Here is a 22,440-nt window from a genome sequence, read left to right as displayed (position 1 = left end):
ACATAATGAACTAAATAAAATGCTATTCAACTCAAAAATATATTTAAACATGAACATCCAACTAAATGCTATTTCAAGTTAAGCAAGATAAAGAAAACGTGACAAATCTAGCGACTGACAAAAGCTTGTACATTAATTGGTATTATGGCTATTATCTTAGTCTAGTGTATATTCTAATTCTAAATGTCTTGTTCTATGCTCATTCCACTAAAGACAGATTCTTCTAAATTGAAGCAATTTTTATTTTTATGCCAATTCAGATTGCCCATTTTATAAATCTGGATATTTCTCACATCAAAACCTTAAATCATGGTTAAATTTTCACACAGGTTAGCGCAAATTTTTAGAGATAATGCATCTTATATTGAAGCTTAAGAGCAACAAAACAAATTTAGTCTCTGTGAAATTATATTTTAACAGTTGAACGACGCGAAATGTCTTTCTAATATAAATTCTGGGCGCAACTCCAGACTATTACATATGTTTCTACAGCTACTTTGAATATACACTAGATATATTACAGCGAAAAAATGTTTTCTTTTAATTTATGTTTAAGTTGACAGCGTGACTAGAAATTTGCAGATAAGAACGAGCAGACCTCAAGTGCCGACAAATGTATTCAGAAAAAGTTTAAAATGACGTCCACTTTGCTAGAAGGTCGAGTCTCACAGAAACATAACTGTTACGCCTTTCGAACAAGAATCTTTGTTGAAAGGGGGCGCATTTTTCTACCAAGCAATTGTCATTTAAAAAGAAACATTTCTACTTCTGCCTTTTTACACTTTGATCAAACGAGCAAAGCATTGGAAGCAGCTCAAAGATGCCTGGATCTTTTGATCAATTTTTTTATGATCATCATGGCCACCGCCAACCAAACAGCTGTTATGCACATCAGTAATTTTTTCAAGCATATGGCTATCAAAGTTATACGTTTATAGTAGACGTGCGCAAAATGCCAATCGTTATATCTATCAGAAAACTAATACATATCTCTTAATAATAGGGCAAGCCATATTCGTACGCACGTGATCACCTTAAATACATTAATTCAATAAAACATAAATATTCATTCAATTGATGTCGCTTAGTAAACAATCCCGTCTTAAACAATAATAATTACATTTTAAAAGTGGTATTGTTTATTTTTATTATTTGAAAGAATATTTAGTTGAAGAGTAATCCTACTTACTGAAAACATAGCTGTTTCATTTTTTTTTAATGGATTATATCGTTACAATTTTTAATGGATTAATAAGAAATTGAATTAGTATTGTACATTTCAAAAATATTAAGCTACAATTATTTTTACGGAAGAAAAAGATTTCTGAATAGGATTGACCCTAGCAACCATTGTTTATTTTAAAAGTAATATATTGTTTTAAAATGATCAATTATATAGATTGATGTAGTTTAATTTCTTATCAGTAATTAATCACATAATACAAGAATATATTAAGGAAACTCATCATTTTATAATACAGCTGCTTCGAATAGCATATCTTTTTTCCTATCTCTCCTAAATACTCTCTCAGTCTCATAATATTCCACGTATATTATGGAAGCCACATTTTCATATTTATCCTCTCCACTTTTATATAAAAGTCACTTTGCCTGTGTGTGTGTGTGTGTGTGTGTGTGTGTGTGTGTGTGTGTGTGTGTGTGTGTGTGGGTGTGGGTGTGTGTGTGTATGTGTGTGTGAGTTCTTTCTTCATAGGTTCCGAAACGGTTGAGTCTATCTTTTGCAAAGTACACACTAATGTAAGTTATATGCTTGACAGTGTTCTAAGATATAATTTGTACAGAAATCCGTCCGCTATATATCGAAAATCGAAAACATCCGATTTTAAAAATAATAAAAAAGAAAATTTTTTACAGAGGAATATTTTACATAACGGCAGCCAAGAGAAATATAATCTCAGCAAATCATTTTCGAAAGTCGAAAACATCTGATCTTAAAAAAGTGTTTTCTCTGTTATAAATAAAAACAATAATTTTAAGGTGAATATTTTACGTTACACTGGTCATGAGAAATAATAAAATTTCAGAAAATCATTTCTTTTTAAGAAAAGGACAGATTTATTGTCTTCTGGACATATAGCTCAGTGGAAACATATTTACTTACAGGTCGAATAATCCCCTAATCATGCTCGAGTGTACCTCACTATTGTATTTTAATATTTTCTTATTAACGAGTTCAATTTACAATAAAGGAATAGGTACCATTAAAAATCGCCGCAAATCATTTCTTCGCTTGCATATTTTAAAACTAAACATTAATGAGAAGTGACTATTCTAGAACATTTATCAGCATAATATCCACTAGCATGATATTGTAAACAAACACAGACGGAATTTGATAAACGACATTATCAGTATTATTTTTTTTTAATTAAAAAAATGTTTTTGCGAATTATTCAACAGGGCAAATCATTCCTCGTAATATATAATAATCAATATAGGGTTCATTCTATAACAGAAACGCAATCTGCATGAATTGAAATATGTTTAAGCGTATTGTACGACCGGGTAACGCCGGGTGTCCATCTAGTAAATAAATAATCCTTAATTTAAACATCTTTTCTGAATATTAGCCCAGTTATATAATACTTTAACAAACGTTTTATTTTGTGTCTCATAAACAGACATTGTTTTTTTAAGAACCAGCAATAATTCAAATAAAACAAAACAATCCCTTTATTTTTAGACAATATTCTGGCCTGTTAATATCTCCATACGTACGTGGTTATTTAAATCCTATATTCAAAGCAACGAGTGACTTCCAATATCTAAATTTTACTCCATTTCTCCTGTACAATAATGTAATATTTAATGTAGTATGAGACTGCTTAATAATGAGAGTTACATATCGAACATAAGTGACGCAGTATAATGAGCATATTAATACGCTTATAAAATGATGCTGCTATAATTATAGATATACGGATAAGCGAGCAACAGTCGTTAAAGTTCCTAGTTTCTATTTCGGTTTTAGCGTAACCTTACATTAAAATATTGATAAAAAATCTTACATATGAACGGATAGCTCAAAAACATGCAACTTATAAACATTAGCGTGGCAATAATTAATGTGAAACAAGTATTTTGGATAAAGGAATGATGCGGCAACCAGAAAGTAGGTTTCTACACGTGACGTATAATATTGGGTCTATATTTACACGACCACTCTCACTCTATCCTAGTCGTTGATAGTATTATACAGTCTGCGAGACAAGGCATACATATTTCTACATCCTTACGAGATGCGCTGTTGTCAGTAGACTTATAAAAATAAAATAATAGATAAAATTTTTTAAAATATTCAAACTAAAGGACGGTGGCTATAGTTAGATATTGCAGAATATATATATATATATATATATATATATATATATATATATATATATTACAGAGAGACACAGACCGCCTATACTCACTGCTACTAAAACAAATGCTCGACTTTACATCATACACGTATGGCTTTAACTGCTATTCGACGACACTGATCAACATGTGTCGACAGTATTTCTTATGTGGTGAAAATTTTTATTGTCTTCCGGATGACTTCTTCAAAAAGTTGTGATATGGACGAAAGAATGTATAGTCGCAAAAATTCCCTCTATGAAATGCGTTGTAGAATAAGTAAGGAACACAGAAAAATTCAGTAAGAGTCGACTGTTATGCAATTGGTATGAGTGTGTATATACACTGAATGGACATACTGCGTATGTAGGTGACGAAGCGTTTACGTGTGTGTACGTGTACGTGTAATTACTACGTGTAATTATTGACATACCTTATTCAACTACATCGTTGATCTTGGTCCATCTGAATTCCATTTGTTCTTGGAGGGCAAGCTGGAACCTTTTAGGATTCACTCCAAAACGATGGTTGATTTTATCTTATTTATTACACTGCATTGTTTGGGTCAAACGAATTTAAGCAAAAATACTAGACTAAGTGCCACGATTTTATTGCGGGTTCATCAGAGCTGGAAAAATTACAATATTATTTACACATTTATGTTTACCACCACAGCATATCGCATCATGTTTACTTAGGACAGTTTCAATAGCAACGTGTTACCATATTCGCGTGTTTAATGTCTGCTTGTATGGCTTTTCAAGACAACCTGGCATGAGCATAATTCTCCCTAAAAGAAAGCCTTGACTAAATATTAAAAATAGCATAATTTTCCAAGCTTAATTATAATTACTGGCTTACAGAAAACAGGTTTATACATTGAATAATGTACCGTTTTGAAGTGATGCTAACTCACGAAACAGCTCAAAGGTGAATACTCTACCAAACTAAATGAATTCTAATCTTAGAATCCATGGAGTCAACTAAAAATTAGTATAACTTAGTTGGTCAATAAGGAGAAGCATAATTACTGGTTTTTATTTCTTTAAAAACTTAAGATTTGAAAAGTAAAAGAGAATGTATTAAAAATACACGAATATTTATTGAAGACGAAGATCAATTGTTAGTCGCATGAAGAAGCCTCTTGATTCGTGAGAACTTCGTTCAAGTAAAACAAAAACGCAATAATATTACTCCGTAAAACTAATGCATTCTCTTATCACCCACCTTCTCTCCCCTCTATTTCTCTCTCCCTATTTTCATGGGATATTATTCTCTATTTATCTCTTCTTATCAGTAGTATCTCGTTTACCATCTGCTCATCTTTCCAGCGGAATGTTTCCCATTTCACAAGAATATTCTCATAATTAACACACCCACTAATGCAACACCAAAGGCTGTAAACACTGCTCTTTAAATAGATTATATTTGCCAAGTTTATTTCTAGCCTGATACATGGGTGGTCGACTATTGGTAATCACTTTCGGCATGAAACTTATACTTAGATCTGAATGTTCATTGCACTGACTGAAGGCCAACTTGTTGAAATATCAGTCCACAGCACACATAACATATGTTTTAATTGCTTTATATACGAGAAACTGATAGTCCATGTGTGTGGGTGTTATTATCTTCTTACTATAATATATCGTCCCTCTAGCTAAGTATAATATACTAGATGAATCCTTCACAAACTTCAAGACACTATGGTGATAATTTCTAAAATAAACGTGAAAAACATTAATTTCAAAATTTAACACTGATTAACCATAACGTTTACAGCTATCTTTGCTTTTGATTAATCACAAATTGTTGCACTTTTTGTTAATATTTTTTTAATTTTCTTTTTCATGAACCATCCTGAAACTCTTTGCCCCTGTAGTTATGTATCATATCTCTTTCCAGTAATAAAGATCGATAATTACATGCAACCATTTAATTTTTACATATAAAGCATTTGGCCCTCTTTAAGAGCTCCGTTTAACCCACTTTAGGACACTCTGGATTAGATTATTAACCTTGGTAGAGCTGCTTATATCCCAAGAGAAATCCCCCGGTTTTTCTTGGCGTATACTCGCCTTATGTTTACTGAGGAGAACGGTTTGCGATTGCGCAAGCATTAATGGTATGGCCCAAATGTCCACGCACGAGTTAACCATATAAACATACCCCATTCTACTTTCGTTTGATTACGAAGGTCATAATGCTGAAAGATTTTATTGGAATTCCTGCAAACATTGTGGAATCTCCCTTACCGCCTTTGTTTTTATGTAGAATCAGAAAAGCGGTTTCAGATTATGCAAGCATACGTTGGGCGGCATTGTTTTCAAAGTATGGATTGGCCGTATTGATCTGATTTGATCTTATTCATGTTGATGAGGAGTGTGATGGTGAAAGGTTAAGGTGATTGGATTTATTCAGTCCGCCATTGTGACCTAAATCCGCAACATCCTCTCAATCACAAAGGAAATGGCTTTAACTAACTAGTTCAACCTGTGGTTACGGTCCACGTTGTATATTCGAGTTTTATTTAAATAAAAAACGACAGTGAACAGGGATTGTTTAAAGTATTTAATAAATATCATATGCATTTTTAAACGTCAGAAAACGCGCTTGCTTCTACTGAAATCCAAAGAATATGCGAGATTGCGAGACAAATTGTGGAAGTCACTTCTGTACTTCTTCCATCGGGTTAGAAGAGGACAAACTATCCTATTCCCCAATTACGGTATCCAACATATTGCTTAACTACAATTCTTTTCGCAAGTCGAGTATTTATAAGCCACATTTTGACAATATTTGTTCTATTTGTCAAACTTACGTATGATTTGCAAGGTGTCCTTATTGTTAGTTTAATCCTGTAAACAATTGACGTGAAATATCAGTACTGGTCGTTAGCGAAAATACAATTACAAAGATAAGGTCCTACAGAATGAGAGCACGCAGACTCCTTTCCTTGAATAATGTCAAATGAATTATTAGTATTACCCTTACTTTATTGTTCATGAATAAAGTTTATTTGTGGTGCATTTAAAATCGGACACAATGGAATTCGTTTTAACTTAGATTTTAAAATATAATCGTTTTTAAAACATTGTTTTCAGTTTTTAAAAGTAAGTTGTTTTTAGAAGGGAGTAATGCCAAAACCTTCAACCCTATACATAATTTACATGACTGCAATAAATGTTAACTACAGCATATTTAGAAATTTTGAAATAAAATAACTGTTATATAGATTTTAAATGAAAAGCAGGGGAGACTATGCCTAGGTAGACTTTTAGCAACATATATTTAAAGGTCTAAAACTACAAGGCATAGCGATTTCATTGATTTCGGAAAAATGATTAATTGTATAAAACAAAATCAACATATTATTTTTAAATGAAAAAATCATGAATATAACAAACAATATGATACACATAAAAGTCCCATCAAGAAATTCGAGGTTGATTTTTCAGATTAAATTTTAAAATCATCAAAACAGGAAAAACAAAAATACTAGCTATGTGTCATGTTATGTGAACGAACAGAAAATATTTTTGTAGGTCCGATTAAGACTTTATATGAGGGGGGTGAAAAATGCAGCATATTTTATATAGATGTTAAATTAATATAGACACAATATAATATTCTGAAAATAAACATATATATATATATATATGAGCAAATAGTTAATAAAACATGTTAAAAACACGTTGAAAAAGAATTAAAACCATATTTTATCCGAAAAGAAGACACTTAAGTGGATTTATATATATATATATATATATATAAATTTTATATATTAAATTCGGAGGAAGGTTGTACAGTTATATCAAGCCACACTGATAATTCTTATTAAAGATCAAACAGATATGCATTTGGATATGAAAATTATAAATAATTACTTCAAGTTCCATCCAAAGAAGAACATTGTAATTTTTTTCTAATAAAGTAATATTGCTAAGTTTCCTAACTTTGATTGAGAACTCTGTATTCGTTTAATAAATAGGTAGATATATGTTTTTCGACACATGTCAGTCTCCATGACCATTGAGGCATGATGTCTGATAAATGTCAAATATCCTCCAACCATTGATTTTTGATCCGCAAACTAATAATACGGATTTGCCGAGCGACAGTAATGATTTCTAATTAAGGGCGAAAATATTTATCAAATATATATATATATATATATATATATATATATATATATATATATATATATATATATAGAGAGAGAGAGAGAGAGAGAGAGAGAGCTTCATATGGGTATCGAAAACGGTCCTAATTATCGGGTTTGAAACCGACGGTACAAATGGGTTGTCTCATCTAAAATCTTTCTGAAAACAAAGAAATATGTATATATTTTAGGATTTTCCTTATAATTGAGCACTCTGCTGGATTTTTTTTCCGAAAAACCTACTAATACAGGGCTCTACATTGCGAGTGAAACAGTCGCATTTGCGAGTGATTTTTTCAAACTGGCTTATCTTTTGGCGATTGTATTTATTTCACTGACAATCTTACTGAGTAAAAATATCTTTTCAACTTTTTTTTAATAAAACGAACGAAGTTAAATTATTTAAACAATAAAAGTTGTATAGAATTATATATATATATATTTATATATATATATATATATATATATATATATATATATATATATTAACGAAGGCTTTTTACCAAAACAACACCTGAAGATATTAGAATGTTTATAGCTTCAATTATCAACATAAAATTTAATGTATATTTAGAATTACACTTATTAAAAAAATAAATCTTTATTATTATGTATATAATCGTCACGGAACGAAGATATATTCCAAAAATCACGTGTAACTTTTCTATTTGGCTAATAAACGAAAATATTTAGTTGTCAAAATTACTAAAGATAATTTGCCCATAGCGTCCTGTAATATATATATATATATATATGTATATATATATATATACATATATATACATATATATATATAAATAAATATGATAACTTCATTTAATCACATAAATTAATACGAAAGTATAAATTTATGTGTAAACTTTAATGTTTACTTCAATAGTGCTCAATACATAGACAGAGCTTGGTAGTAAGTTATACAAAATATATATGGCAGTTAAGCTACACAGGATATTCCGCCTTTCATCCACGCTAGGCTTATGCCTGACGAATCCTAGCGTGGATTAAACGCGGAATATTCTGTGTAGCTTAATTGTCATATATATTTCTATAACTTTATATATATATATATATATATATATATATATATATATATATATATATATTAAGATATATATATATATGTGCATTAATATATATATATACAGACATACATATATATATATATATATATTTCTGTGGAAATATATTTTCTTATAATATATACCTATCCTTATTTAACAAGCCCAATTTAATTACAGAGCAATATAATGAATAAATGACAAAAAACTATATTCCAAAATTTATGATGTTGACCACTATATAATTAATTCCTTTAATTCAATTGACATTTACAATTCTTGACAGTAACAATTTCGTAGCGTAGAATCAATCACTTAATTATTATATCAATCAGTGAATGTATTATGCCCTTAACTCATCAGAAGAAATAGCAACAATCAATCTGTCAAAAGGAAATAAAGTACGTTTCGACATGATTTAAATCCGAAAATTAGAAAAGAAGCTGTAAGTCCTTTATAATATGTTTCCATTACGTCATTTTGAATTTTAGAAATAAAGTCACTAAACCCACCTATTCGTACTAACGTGTTCTATTAAATTAGAAATTAGAAATATTCTGCCAAAATGTTCTATTTAATAATCAGTAAATTTATTAATTTTAATTAATGTATGCATACTGATGAAAATAACATCAATAATTATTAACATATATTATGCATATTTGCATATACGAACCTAAACTAAATTACACAGTTCACCATTTACGGTTAAATATTGAATTATTTATTAATTTTAATTAAAACCATACAATTCGTTTATTTCCTTTGAAGGATTGATTGCTGCTATTTCTTCTGATGAGTTAAAGTCGTAATAGAATCACTGACTTATATAATAATTAAGTGATTGATTTTGCGCTACGAAACAGATATTGTCAACAATTGTAAATGTCAACTGAATTAAAGGAATAAATTATAAGATGGTCAACATCATGAACTTTGGAATAAAGTCTTTTGTCATTTATTCACTATATGTGTGTGTGTGTGTCTGTGTGTGTGTATAATCCTAGTATACATACAAATCAAAACAGGCCACAATAAAATAGAAACTATTAAATAATAAAGTGATAACTATGTACCTTATGTAGAAATTATGTAGAAATGTGGCTCTTGATTTCTGGGAACTTACTTACTGAAGTCCAATGAAAATAAAAGAGTTTAACAGATTTTCCATGAACGGAGTTTATTCCCAAGAACTCCATTTATGTAGAACAGAGTACCGGGTATGATTTCCAGCTCATGAAACCATGGTTATATGCAAGACCACTATTAACAAGTACTTGTAAGCCATCCTCTTAAATAATCAAAAATGTATATCCCACAAATTACGTATCCTCGCGTGGCTGATGGCCTTGGTACTGGTGAATTTTAAGAGCCGGTCCCAGAGTAAATAAAAAAGTTCTACCCAGTCTTAACCATCATCATATCAATATTCACGATTTTATCTTACTGTTCATCTGACAAAGTTATTAACCTTATCCTCAAGTGGTATTTGGCCTTGATAAACGGTTGCTTCTTAGCACACAAAAAATGAACCTCCAATATCTACGATGTTGTCTGACCACCAACTAAACAAGCCTATTAACCCTCATCTTCGAGTGGCCTTCGAGCCTTGATACTAGATGATTATTTAGTGGAAATATATGCAAGATCTGACCTTTTTGACTCTTATTCAAGTTTGTGTTGTAAAAAACGATAAAATAACTGGCGCTGAGATCTTGAAGCATAACGGACCCACTTGAAATTAAAGAGGCAACTAACGCATTTCTACTTTTAGCAAGCGAATAAGTGTTGGATTTCCAGTGAGAAAATATTAGGTTGCGAACGGAATGGGAGAAAACACGTTTTTCTTAACATTTTTTGATTCAACTATCACCCTGCTGTCCCATATATGTCTGTTGGTCTGTCATCTGTTAATATAAAATGGGATGTATGTCAATCTGCAACGTTTTACTGTAAACATATTATTTTTAGCCGCCGATAAAATGGACGCATGTATCCTTTACATTATTCAAGGTAAAACTACAAGAATACACGCCGTGTCAGTCTGTCCGTTATAATTTTGTGTGATTATGTTTTACTCTTATTCATTTCAATCGTAAAATAATGACTATTTACTCTATGAGAGTATTATTTCAGAAAACTGTAATTATATTGTGTCGATCTGTCTTGCTTACGTTCTACATTGAATTTCAGTTGGTCTATCATACTTAGCTATAAAATTAAATTGTAATCTCTAAATATGCACAGAAAAGGCGGATTTCTAACGCTTAAGTTTGAGATAGTATTTTTTGTGGTCAATAAAAAATAAAGGCATCTCATGTTAGATTCGCCCCGGTTATACTAAAACATTACTATTCTGTCCTTTTACCTATTATTTTTACGTTTTTTTAAATTTCAGTCGTTTGGTCTTTTGTTGCAATTATAAAATGCTTTTTCCACTCATCGCATCACACCTTTGAAAATAAAATCGCAGTCACTAAAACAACTGATTGTAAGAAAGCATTTAAAAATGTGTCGTATTATTTATATAAAAATGTCCGTCTCTCTATTTGTCATACTATTTCAAATTACAGTTTTGTTAACAAAACAAAAATCGAGAAAAAATATTTACACAACAACTAAATCGCAAACTAAGTTTCTGTTCTACCTCTCTGGATATTTTGTTGTGTTTTTGCTTACTTTAAAATGTTCTTACTTTAAAATAAATGCAATATCTAGCTTGTTGAGTTTTAAAAAAATCAATGGTCAAAATTAATTTATAAGCTAGCCTCGGTAATTGCTCGAAAATCGAAAATTAAACAAAGTAATAATAGAAACATATAATGTCATCAATCGTTCGAGAATGTAATCTTTTGCCAGTATTTTGTTTAATTTTCGATGTCTGGGTGATTATCGACTATATGAGCCAAATTTGACTTCCATTTTGATTTTTGTTCTTACTCGACGGGTTTTACACTACCTTAAGTAAAACAAAAAACGCGTTAAGTCATAACACAAAAATCTTTATCCAATGCGTAAGTGTGTAACTGAGCTTGCCTTTCGTAATATTTATTTTTTATACATTTTTTACGCTGAATTTTTATTGCTAAACGCTCACATGAAACGGACGTATGTTAAGGATACCGTTTCTGTTTCTTTTCGTCACGAGATCCATTTACCGTTATCACTCGTTTGTTTCGTAAGTGCTACTAAGTAACCCCTTTCCACATCTAACACAAAACAAAATAAAAAATGTAGGAGATGAATGTGTTACTCCTAAAAACAGTGCGTATTTGTACCGTGCACTTTGTCACAATCAAGATTAATGTTGCACGCGTCGGGAGAACATCTGACGACCAGTTGTTCGTCATCTGACCCTTGAACAAATGGGCATTTGTTTAAGTGAGAGTTGAATTGGTAATGTATATCCACAAAAGGGGAATCTTAATAGCTCTTGTAGAATATCAATTGACGCTAAAAAAGGATCGACTGCCAAGAAAAACATGTTTTTGATTCTTTTCAGTTTTTTCCTTTTCATTTGCATTTGGCGTTCCATGCGTTCCTATTCATTTCAAGTTGATCCCGCACTTACAATGTGCGTTACCTTTCGTTCATAAGCTGGCAATACAATGTAGGTGGCTTACGAGGTAGTGCTGCTACCAGCAGTGTTTGCCCCCGGACAGGATTTTAAAACATGTGTACATTAATGATATGACTTACAATATCAACACACCATATTCTTAACAAATCTTTACTTTTGTCTGTGCATCATATGAAACGACCATTGAATATTTGCATATACAAGATCCATCCCTAAACTAATTAACTAACCGTTACAGATTGTAAAATGTAATTGCTAGGCGTAATAAGTCTTCACGTGGGATATATTTATATTCTGTATGAAGTTATATTATTGGTCCACCCACTTAGTCGGATTTGGACCCTAGAATTCACCCTCGTCCGTTCGTCTGTAAGTTCCCAAAATTCTCAATAACTACTCATTACATTTTTTGGAAAGTTTACATTAAAGTTACAGCTACCCAATGAAAGAAATGTAACATTCTCGGATAGCACTTTTCGGGACATATAATCTGTATTGTTCATTAGATTTTGATGAAAATTATCTAAAAGCTAGATCACATGATATACCTCTGGAAACGTAATATTTGACCCTGGGGAAATTCTGGTTGCGTACCCAGGGAATCAAAATGGGTCAAAATGGCCAAAATAGCTCTTTTAGGGACAGAATCCTTTCCGATCATTAGATTTTGCTGAAAATTACCCAAAAGCAAGATCACATAGATATAGATCTGGAGACGTAATTATGTTTTAACTTAAATAGGGATGGCATAATAAAATTGTAGGGTCTGTGTTCGCGCCTGGCCTCCATAGAATGGAGATAGGCACAAACTTTAATAAAGACTTTTCATATCTATCTGCGTAAGTATACTTTGATAATTATTTTTTAGTTTGAAGAAATATGGTATAATAAAATTATGGGATGTTCGTTCGCGCCTGACCTCCATAGAATGGAAATATGTCACAAAATTTAACAAGGTTTTGTTTTAATATAGATCCACAGAATATTGTGATAATTGTTTCAGTGTGAACAGGTATGGTATAATAAATTATGGGGTTTATCTATTTTATGTTTACTTTCATCATATTTTGCTTTGGTTTTGATACCCCCAAATTCGAAGCTATCTCTTTACAACCCTTCCTTTTCATAACATATCATACTTTCATAAATCAGAGTCCATTTTCTGTAGGCTGTTTTTGAACCCAGTCAACGACGGGTACTTTTGCTAGTAAATATATATATATATATATATATATATATATATATATATATGTATATATATATGTATATATATATATATATATATATATATATATAACTAATATAGCATTTACAAATGTAATGATAGAATAACATTAGGTTTATTAACTCAGTTAATTCGTGAAGAACCGGAAGTAACATACTTTATATAGGAATCGAACCTGCAACCAGTTAGTTGATAGTCGGCAATTCTACACTCTGACCTATATGCTTATATATTATGCTTTTAAATGTGTTCTATTTAGTATGTAATGCAACTAGAGTAACACTTTTCGGATCATTTTTCGAATCAGTAGATAGAAAATAAGACTAAACCTTAAACAAGTAAAACATTAGCTTATCTTAGCTATATTCTAATTAAGCGCCAGTCTTTCTTGAAATGACACACTTCCGGTGTTTTCGTTGTGATTGTCATATGGACACACTTTCATTTACATTGAGAATTTACTGCTTAGCATTTTACCTGAATATTGGATTATACTTTAATTAACTTTACTATTTTTCAAATATCAAATAATGTAGAATGTCGGTGCAGCCCTGCCGATAATTTCCATTTCATCATCTGTATATCTTAAACTTACTAGAACTTCCCGTATGCTGAATACCATTAGCGTAGGTTTGCTTTTCAACAGACTATGACATAGTTGTTGCCAAGCTCATTGTCAACAAATATATCTTGGGTTGTCATTTTAAATAATCAAGTTTGGTCCAATTACAATCATGATTACAAATTATCACTGTGTTGTCACAGCGTCTAAATTGCAAACTAACTAATACACGAGTATCTTTTAAGGCTTAGGAATTAATAACGCTTTAGTAAAATAAATAATGCGTTATAAATAATTCTAATTAAGTTTGGAGAAAATTTAAAATGTATTTAATTAATGTTATAATAATTTGAATTCGTTTGGATAATTTTCTACTAATTGTTAAATTATATTGGTCTGACTTTATTAAGACTAAACATAATGCATACTACTTTTATATATAGATTAAGCAGCAGCTATCCAAACCCTTTGTTATTTTTCTATTTCGCTCTTTCATCAGCTCTCTCTTTCTTGCTCTCCCTCTCTTTCTGTGTCTCTCTCGCTCTCATTTCTTGGTCAGTATTAAGAGAAAGAGATCCTATTAGTGACGTAAGCCCTGGAGCTTCTTTTCTATGTGACACTATTCCCGGAATACGTACCCTTACTAGGATTCTTGTTTGAAAATTCCAATATTCTCAAATTGCACCTTATGTAAAACTTTTGAAATACTCATGCTATTATTAAACAAACCTGCAACTTATTTTTCCATATATTTAGCGGCAATGTTCAATGATTTATAAGCATGAAATACTCCTTGTAATATCAAACCGGAGAAAATGGTGTACTGTTTATGTTTAGTTTCACTAGCCATCGATTTTCGAACAATTTACTATACTCTCTTGTCCCCCAACTTGAACTGTTATGTGTCATACAGAACACGTGAAGTAGCAGATAAAGTAGAAAGTACAATTCAGTTCTATATGACAATCTTTTGAAGGTTGACGGTTTGATTCCCAGTCTGATCGATAATAAGAACACAATGGCGAATTATTTAAGATCTCTACCTGGTCATTGGCTGACGAAATGAGAACATGCTTTCTTCATGAATTCCGTTAGAAATCCCATACAGATTTCCAAAGTTCGACAGAATGGAATAAGAAGTTTGAAAAGATACATACGAAGAAGGTCAGAGGTTACATCGGCCAAAATATTGTGCGAATAACATTCAAGATGAGAGTAGTTATCGAAATAATCTGAATAATCCAAATAATGGAAACTATTATCGTTCGAATTTTAAAACTAATTCGTTTAAAACATTCGTAGACATTGAACATTTTATACAAATTTGTATTGCATTTATTCACCCAAACAAGACACATTGCCACTGACACATGAGAAGACACTGAATATTTGGAGGCATATCTATAGAGCTATTCTAAGTATGGAATTGTTTAGCGAGATATTTGTTCAAATTCTGTTTGAATTTCTACATGTTCGTAGTGCAAAGAAAACGGGGGAAGGAAATGCATTTCGAACACTAGCATTTCGATCAATAAGATGTAATATTCAGTGCGGGCGATACTAAAATACACTTGAGAATTACTTAGGATTTATAACCAGTCATGGCTGACAGAAAGAGAGGGTGCTACCCCGTGCTTAAATAAAAGGTTTTGTTCAAAATATTGTGCAGGTTTCCTGGTTCGAAAGGAAGATAATCGAGTAAGAACGTCGAAGATTATATCGACTTAAACGATGTACGAATAACACCTAATATGAAACGGCTACTCGTATGGTAAAAAAAAAATTGAAATTAGTACTATTCCCATTATTATTATTATTATTATTATTATTATTATTATTATTATTATTATTATTATTCCTAAAAATACCGCATAATGCGGAAGAAGTAGATCGGAAGAATGTGCAGAATAAAGTAAAAATTCTCAACCAAATTCTCCTATGATAGCTTTCGTTAGTAGTGCTGTATGTGGAATGGCACTATCATGATTGAATATGACTTCTATTTCCGTTGACAAAATCACGTCGTTTTCGAATCAATTGTGAGAATTAATTTCCTCACAAGCTTAAGAACTCGACAAAGTGCAAAATCAGGATAACCGAATAAAAGCAAGCCTTACCTGAGGAGATGAATTTCAGTCTTCTTTGGTAGGGTTGCAAAAAATATGCCCATTTCTCGCGTCTCTGAGAGTCTGGTGTGTGTGTTTTTTTTTGTTTTTTTTGGGGGGGTGCAGTGTTAAATTGCTTCTCTTCGTAGGAGCTCATAAAAGGGAGCAGAAACCATTTATTTATGGTATCTGAGAGAAATTAACGGAGCTGAACTATTTTAGAGACCTATTGAAAGCAACATAGCTTCTAATGTTATTTCTTTATCTCTTTTTTTACAAAAGATTTGAGGCCGATATTTCCTGAGACACAAGAAAATGGTTTTAGATTTTCATATATATTTTATTTTAACCCCCCCCCATCGGAGTTTTAATTTCTATTTGCTTGTAAGTTTATCCATCAGGGTAAAAATATTTCAGACTAAATGGTTCGTTTATGAATAAATATTTTATATTATATTTAAAATAAGGAAAAAACTAGTCAAAAAGAACAGAAAATATGTTATAAAGCGATGAAAAGGTAAAACACGCAAAAATGTTATCAGCAAATTATCATTTCATGGGTAAAATAAGACGATACTCAAAAATGTACGCGTTTGAGGCATTCTGGATTTTTGTCTTAATGCGAACGTATTTTATTTGTTTTGTTTTATTTTTGCAAAATAAAATGATTTTAATCGGAAGATACATTTCAGTTCAGTCATGGCTGATTCGATTCTCCATTTTTAAAGCTGATGGCAATTTTTACAGAGCGGGAAAGCGTGGAACAACTACACAAGCAAGAAATGCAACAACGATGATAGCACTAACAATAATAATAATAATAATAATAATAATAATAATAATAATAATAATAATAATAATAATAATAATTAGAAGATGCAGACGAAAAGATAAAGAGTAAAAACAAAGAAAACGAAGATGAATCAAAAAGAAAAGAAAAGAAAAAAAGGAAAGTATAAAGACAAACACTACGAAGAAGAAAAAGACGAAAACAGTCAGGACAAAAGAATAAAATTATTCGAGAATGATAATACTACTAATTATAATTATACTACTACTACAACTACTACTACCACTACCACAAATAGTAATAAAAAATAAAAAGAACAAGAACATGGAAAACAACAGCAGCAACAATAAGAACATAAACAGGAATTGTAAGAAGAAATAAATAAAGAATACAATAAACGAAAAAAAAGGATAAGATGAATTTAATGATAAGAAAAAGATTTTTTTTTAAAGTTAGTAATAAAAAAAATGTCAGAAACATTGAAATATATAAAAGAAAAGTAATTGTATTTAAATTGAAAGGGAAACATGGATTGATATTGCACTGATAATTTTCTAAGTTTCATTTCTTTATTTTTTTTTCGTGTTTCTTCATTTTCGATTTACAAAAAATAACAACGCAAATTACAAGCGGTGTTGCTAGCTTTAGCTCAGAGAATCGCTTTGAAAATAAATCGATGCAAAGTGATGTAACATAAAGAAGACGCAGCAAGATAATCCAACTGTATTGTTAATATGGCGGCGATTAGACCCGAAGCGAAGTGACAAGGCTTACAAGGGCATTATGTATCGCACTAAAATGGGGAGACACTTCTTTCAATTCGAAACAATCAAAATGTAAATACAATTATAATAAAAACAAGAATTGGAATGCTTAAGATGCGTTACTTTTATGTGCGCGTTTAACGTTGAAAATATCGTCCCCTCCTCACATAATCGGATGCTTATCTTTTAACAGCACGACTCATATGGCAGACATCAACGTAATTTCATTCTTTGTACACACATCCAAAATTGGTCGTCTTCTCGCCGTCTTCATCAGCGTGCGGCAATCAAAGATGTATCAATCGCAAAACCGACGTAAATAAAGTGAAAGTAGCAACGCTGCCTCTGCATAATACGTTGGTTGGTCTGAACACATCAATTCTGATTTCATATGCAAATGCTAAGATTTGCTGGTCTCGGTGTATTAGATAAAAACAAGCAACTTTGGTTTTAACGATTAGCCGCGATCAACAAAGGGTACCTTATGAAGACTAGACAACCCTGGAGCACAACCTTTGTGAGCTTTATGCAGAATTCAAACTTGGTTAAAAACAACAACAACAACAACAACAAGAAGAGCAAAATTAGGCCCCACTCTGTCAACTAAGCTGCAACCCATACACTATCGCAACAATGTTGCATCTCTGTGACTGTTTTATAAATATTTTAATAGAATGTGCTCTGATCAACTTGTTTCACGTGCCTCTTCATACGTACATATCCACGAAAAACCTACTTAGCAACAGCATCTAACTCCTTTACTGTTGAGGTCCATAAATGCCGGAAAGTATTCTACTCTAAAAAATTTTTTGTCGAACAGCTAGACTTTGGAATGTCCTTCCTGCTACCTGCTTCCCTAACTGTACTGATATGCAGAAGTTTAAATGTAACGCAAACTAAAATGTTGTTAATCTTTACTAGGCAGTGTCCCAGTAGCGATATTCCTTGTTAGCAGTGAGTGGGAGTATAAAAAAACAGCAGTATATTTGATCCCTTCGATATCAAGTTTTGTTTAGTTTTGTTTAGTCGAATAATTTTGTTTTAAGAATATGAATCCTTTTAAGATTATTTAATGCCAAATTCGGATATTTTAGTAAAATATTTCATGCATCGAAGTTTTATATCTTCAAATATTTATATAATGGGTTTGGTTTGCTTGTTTTGTAAAAAGAAATCGTTGTTTTCTTTTTAAGCTTTTCAGTGCATGGTTTTGCAAAAGAAAATAATAATAACATCATCGTTTGGTGCATTTTAAGTTAGGAAGTCAGTTTCTTCAGACAGCATTGTCTGGTAGTAGCAGTTCCCCTGTATGTAGGTTGCAACTTTACTAAATGGTATTTGGTGAAATCTAAAGACACCTTGCTAGTCGTTTCTGCCAATATGTCTTGACAATTGACGGCAGGCAAGTATGCCCTCTATCAGGATTCAGAGTTGTGATAACAACTGTGTGTTAGTACATGTGAAGCTGCCACTTCAAGAATGACGGATTCCCTTGGCAATTTTGAGCAACTACTAATAACTTTTGGTATCGGTATCATGGCTTACCTAACATCCTTTTAGAGCATGAACTGCTCCATACTTACATTGAATTCAATCAAAACGCTGAATTGAGACTGTACTTGTTCAACAAAAACAACAACCGTCAAACTCCTACCATTTTTCACCGTGATAGGAAGAGTACCAAGTGGAAGTGCTATTGTTACTTTGCTAACACCCTCCGATAAAACTCACATAGCAACACCCATCAAAGTCCACCAGTTTCTGGTCGCCTCTGCTTCTGCGTCTGGCAAGCAAAGATGTTTAAGATGCAAATTGCAAATCAATGTAGTAGGAATTGTGACGCTATTTCTTGTTTGTTTGGTGTAAATCGCTCAAAACCAAGAGTCATTTAATATAAGGAGCTAAAAATACTACTTTTACGGTAAATACCAGCCAAATTAAGTGTAAGATTGAAAGATTCCAACCCAAAAGACAGCAATTCTTTCCGTTTGTCAGAAACATAAATGATGAAATACAATGAGTAAAATACAGTTTTGTAAATGCGAGATTTGCGAAGATATCGAAAGTAAATCCAATGTCTATATTCTGATTTCTGTCTCTTTTGTATGATTTCTTTGTGTTTTTTTTTTACCAAACCTTTCACGACTTCGCTTGTAACAACTATTGTTGCTGCTTTCGCTATCGCGAATAAAATCTGAAAGTAAATAGTTGTGACCAATGTATAGGACTTCATGCAAGACAGGCAATATTTAATCACGATCTCTGTGAGCACTACCTAGCAATCTGACTTGCTTAACATCAACAATGACAAAAACAATAGTAACAACAAAAAAGGGGAGAGTGGTATAGTGGTTTACGATACAGACTGAATCGGAATGTTCCAAGTTCGGTTTTCACGTAGTCCCTCCCGTAAGTACTTGATATCCTTCTAGAAAATAATTCTATATAGAAAGATTTCGGGGAAACCAATGCCGACAAAAATGATTATCATGAATGATGTTCAACAACAACAGCAACATACGTTTTGTTTAAATCAACGGCTGAGAGACAAAGCGTCTTGAACTGTAATATGTCTTTGGCATTTTGCTTTAAAATGTTTAACCTTTTAAAAATGTTTAAGTGTGTCAATCGCTGAAGTAAATATGGTATTACTCTCCTCGATGGTCGTTGTTAAGAGTGGAATAGGCATTTTCTAGTTATAATGACATCTACTTTCCCACACTTTTTTACACCACTTTTATCATCACTTATCAAGGCCCGGAAGCCACTCAGGGATAAGGGTTATTGCAAGTACATTACGTTAGTGTGGAGATTTGATGAAGTGTTTACTTAAGGGGGCGGTTCATTAGGAATTTGTTGGACTGGAAGACATTCAAGTTGTAGTCCGGTGGGAAGCAGGCAGACGGAACAGAGTTCCACAGGCGTGCAGTTCTAAGAAAGAAGCTTTGTTCATGGAATCCGCGTTTTTATTAAGGCACAGATATAGAGTGGGGGAAATTTTTCACAGTGGATTCAGCTAGACGGGTGTTTTTCGTGAAAGATTGGCGAGGGAGGACCAGAGATTGGAGTTCAGACGAGTACCTGCCATGGAAATAACGATAAAACAAGGACAGGCTCGCAACGTCTCTTCTGTGGGAGAGAGGTTGCAGGGTAGAGAAAAGGGCATCCCCCACGAAGTCTATTTTGTACTCTGTCAAGGCAGGATAGGCCGTTTTTAGCAGCTCCTGCCCAGATATGGCAACAGTATTCCATCCTTGGACGTACTTGGCTTTTATATAGATAGAGAATTGCATCAGTAGTGAGATATCTTCTGGAGCGGTAGAAGGATCCCACCATCTTTCCAGCGACCTTGGCAACAGACTTTTGAATAGTCTTGTGCTTACTTTGTTTCAAATGGAAATTCTTTCTATTTTCTGCAAAGAAATATTACCAAAAGGTAGTATCTGTTCTAATGCTACACTCTGATTATATGTCCAGTTCGTAAAAAACAAATCCTGTCGTGAAAATGATATTTCACTTTGAAGTGTTATAAACCAATCGGCCGCCCGACCGACAAAGACTCACAGAGTGATTCGAATGTAGCGTAAAAAAGGTGTCCTCTCACTCGAGATAACTTAGCAATATCGGCTTTTTTACAAGACGTCAATCTAAACCATCAATTTAAATAATCAATTTAAATAGTTCGACTCCTCCGCGCCCTCCCTGCCGCCCGATGCTTACCTTACGATTACTTTCCATGTTTACTTAAGTCAATAATCCATTTATAAGTTGAACAAAAGGGAAAGAAAGAAAATCCGAGTTCTTTGCATTTGCTAAGTGTCCTACGAAAAGTGTTATCGCGTGTAAACCTCGCAATATAACGTCATTCGAATTATTTTTTGTTTAATTTTCAATCGACATTGAATACAATTATATCGGAATTTATTTCAGTTTCTTCACCGACATTTTAATTCAATGTTTCAATCTCGCATGCGTTATTTTAATATCGTTAGATGTCGGAACCGCCCAACTCTTCGGTTTCCACATGTACATACATACATAAACTCACATCCACATGCAAATATATGCGTGGATAAAACTAGGTAGTTTATTTTGCAATATTGTATTTTAAAAAATTAATGTAATATTTCATATTTTTAATAATTCTTCAATATTTTACAATGCTATTATATTTAAAAAATACTTTAATATTTTAAAATATTATTATATTTGAAAAAGTATTTTAATATTTTGCAGTATTTTATTTTATTTTACTAATTCTTTAATATTTTACAATAATACATTATCAATAATTTTTTAACTTTTCCTCTACTTTCTCAGGTTACTCAATTCTTCTTTCTTTTATATAGATTAAAAACTTGATGTTTTGTTGCATTCATTTTAATATGTATCGGCATTTTAAGTTATCAGAGGAAGGTTATCATTTGATCGAAAAAAAAGGCTTCCTTATTGTCATAACAATGTAATTCATTTACGCAAGATTTAATAAATAACTATATACATATGTGTGTGTGTCTGTGTCTGTGTGTGTGTCTGTGTGTCTGTGTGTGTGCTTGTAAAATATTATATTTCACTATTTGTGTTTAACAATCTTTTTTGTTTAGAAACTCAGTGTGTGTAAATATAACAAGAGAGAATATATAACAGAATAGTTTACATTCAGCATGTTAACATTTCGATAATTTTTTACAGATCCGTTTCTTTATGCAGAAAAAAAACGGTTATTATTATGTCAATAGTGTCTTTTTTGGTGCATATACTCTTCAGAAAAAGGTAGAACTTATTTGCTTAGAATAAAAAAAGCATGACGATATAATGCTGCCAGGTGAAAAAA

Source organism: Euprymna scolopes, chromosome 14, assembly GCF_053919585.1.
Source record: "Euprymna scolopes isolate OS-2025 chromosome 14, ASM5391958v1, whole genome shotgun sequence".
Lineage (NCBI taxonomy): Eukaryota > Metazoa > Mollusca > Cephalopoda > Sepiida > Sepiolidae > Euprymna > Euprymna scolopes.
Note: the sequence above shows the minus strand (reverse complement) of the source record.